Consider the following 3,211-nt stretch of genomic DNA (forward strand, 5'->3'; position numbering starts at 1 on the left):
TCAAGGTGCAGTACAAAGACACAAGGTCCAGCACTCAGGCACTGGGCACCAGAGGACACACCAGAAACAACGAGCCTCCAAGAACTTCCCAGCCCTCCCATCCCACCTACACCTTGGTGCCCTCCTCCCCAGCCACTAGGCCTGTCGAAAGGGGCCCCACGCGTATGTGATACTGGATCAGCCCACCGCTGGGTTATGGCTGGGTGAGCGCGGGTGGGAGGAGGTGGGTCACTGTAGGCTGGAAGGGTGTACACCCTTTCTTCTCCCTTAATGCTGCTTTCTGCCGGCCTTGCCACACAGTCCTCTCCTCGACCACAGAACCAGCCGACTGTGGACTGAAATCTCTACACACTGTGAGCTAAAAATAAAACTTCCTCCTTTGACTTGTGGGTGTTGTTGGGTATTTTGTCCCAGTAACGAGAAAGTACCTAAGACACTGCAGGTTTCTAGAGCCCCATTAGACCGAAAAGAATGTTCTACAGGGATATAGCAGCCATTCACACTTTAGAGAAAGGGAGTATTCATCTCCCGAAGCATCCAAATCTAAAACCAGAATGTGGTTGTGGGAGGAGTTGGGAGGGATCCTGAAGTCCCTGGTGGGGTTGAAAAGACTGAAGGGAAAAGCTGCATCTGGCCCACACCATGCCCTGCGTACCTGCCCGGACTGCAGAAGATTCATTCTATTTCCCAGCCCAAGATAAAGCCACACCCTGAATAGGGGGCCCCAGGAGAGCCTCTTTCTCACTGAAAGAGCTTGGTTCTCCTTCAGCCTAAAGTTAGGACCTGGAAAGAAAGATCCATAAAACCCCAAACTGGGGGGATAAAGCCTAGCATATTTTCTACAAATAAAGCTGTAAACCACAGACAGGCACACAGGATAGGCCTGGATTTCCTACCCCTTGTCTCCATTCGTCCAGCCTGACCCATGGGCTCCAAGGAACTCATCTATAGGCGGAGCAGATTCCGTCAGCCCATGACTTTCCCTTGGCACCCTAGTCCAAGGATGGAGAGCTTACCCAAGTGTCCCTCCAAAAGCAGCCTCGTTAGGTGGCCTTCTGAGGAGGCCTCTGCCCTGGGCAGCTTGGTATGTCGCTCAGTGGCTAGAAGCCAGGTAGGTTCAGGGCCACACTCAGCTGGGTTTGACGACTGGGTCTGCCACTGCTGGACGACTGCAGGCGTGGAGTTTCACCTCTCTGAGGAGCAGGCTCCCTAGCTATAGAACAGGGCCATGGGTTTGGAAGGAGGGTTGAGAGAGCCTCAGTGTATGCAGTGTGTGGCATGTGCTAAGAGCTCCGCCGTGGTGGTTCACATCGCTGTCTGCTCTCCAGTCCGCTCCAGTCCATGGTGACCCGAGGAATTCTAGCACAGTCCCCAGGAAGCCCAAGTACAGTCTGTCATTACCCAGCATAGTGGGCACCAGGTCTCACTGCCGTACAGCTAACAGCCACCGGCAAGACATAGCCCATTTCTGTTCACCAAGAACAAGCTTTTTCTTCAAGGAATGACTAGCAGAGCAGGCCAGGCAAACCCACAAACTCAAGATCTTATGAAGGTGAGACAGCAAAACATAGCTGGGAGGGGTGCAGGTCCCACACTTGCTGTATAAGTGGGGGTGAGACCTTGGAGAGCCAGGGCACAGCAGCAAGCTTGATATATTGTAGGCTGTCCCTAGAGATTTTTTTTCCTCGAGGCAAGGTCGTGCTAAATCGCTAAATTCCCCATCGTTCTTCCTCAGCCTCTCAGAGTACTGGGATCATAGGCCAGTGCTACCATGCGTGGCTCCCCAACAGATCTTTTTTTTTTTTTTTTTTTTTTTTGGAGGCAGCGTCTCACTATGTAGTTGAGACTGACCTGGAACTCACTGTGTAGCCCAGGCTGGTCTCGAACTCAGGGTGATCCTCCTGCCTCAGCCTCCCGAGTGCTGGGATTACAGGCACGCACCACCACGCCCAGCTATTCCCTGACAGATCTTAATATCACTGTGATGCAAGCCTGCTATGATTTCTCCCATCTTTAGACCCTCTTTATTGTACCTGTGCTTGACGCTGACCTGTTCTGTCTCTAAGTCCATGGGAAGAAGACTCTCTGCATGCCATGACCCCACTTGTGACCTGACACTCGCCTGGCCCTTCTGCCCCCAGAAGGCCCTTCTCCTTTGGTTTTTGTCCTCATCCTCAATCTTCTTCTCCTCTGTTCTGTCTACACTGGCTCCTTCAAGAAGCTCACAAGGTCCCATCCTCACAGGGTCTTGGAGTCCTCCACTGGGCACCTCTCCTTCAATGGCAGACACAAATCCAACTGCCCCCTGGACAATGTCACCGCCGGAGAGCTCACAGGAATCTCATACCCAACTTACCCAAAACTGAACTCTTGACTTCCTCTGGACCCCAGGTCTTCTCCATCTCAGGGCACCCCCGTCCTTTCAGGACCCAGGAGGCATCAGACTCCTCTCTCACGCCCACAACAGATCCACCCAGAGAAATACACCTGTCTTCTCTTTCAGACCACATCTAGAGTAGAGCCAAGTCTCCTCTACTGTACACCAGCCTCCAGAGAGCCACCTTCGATCTCGATGGTGCCTCTAGGTATCTCCTGACTTCCTAGCTGCCTCTCAGTGCCGCTCACAACCAAATCTGGTCAGATTCCACCCTCCTCTGTGCAAAACCCCTTGGGTTTCAACCGTCTCAGAAAAGAAGCCCAAGGACTCACAAGAGGAGCAGACCCCTTGAGGCCTGCCCAGCCTCCCTCCCAGGTTCTTCTCCACCATTGATTGCCCTGTTAGGCTCTGTACAGCCCAGGGCTCCTTCCTGAGCTTCCAATGGGCCCTCTGGATTTGGAGCCTTGTCCCAGAACCCACCCCTCAGCCCCTTGAGGTGGGTTCCACCACCAACTCCAGGGTACTGAAGCGGAGAGGTTCACACAGCTGGGCAAGCCTGGCACCAGAATCTGAACACGGACTCCAGCTCTTGGGCCGGGGACTTAGCTCAGTGCTGCCGCCGCCTACCTCGAAAGCGCAAGGACCCAAGTTCGATCCCCTGTACCAAAAACAACCACAACAAAACCTTCGGCTCTTGGTTACAGAAACAGTCGGACTCCTGAGGCGCGCTCGCTGCTAGTAGCGTGGGCTCCAAGGGCTCTCCCGCTCCAGCTCCCTAGCGCTCCATCCTGCCACTGGATCCCCATCCCAGGACCGGCCCCGTTACCGGAGGAC

This window comes from Fukomys damarensis, unplaced genomic scaffold, assembly GCF_012274545.1.
Source record: "Fukomys damarensis isolate Sample0158 unplaced genomic scaffold, DMR_v1.0_HiC HiC_scaffold_34, whole genome shotgun sequence".
NCBI lineage: Eukaryota > Metazoa > Chordata > Mammalia > Rodentia > Bathyergidae > Fukomys > Fukomys damarensis.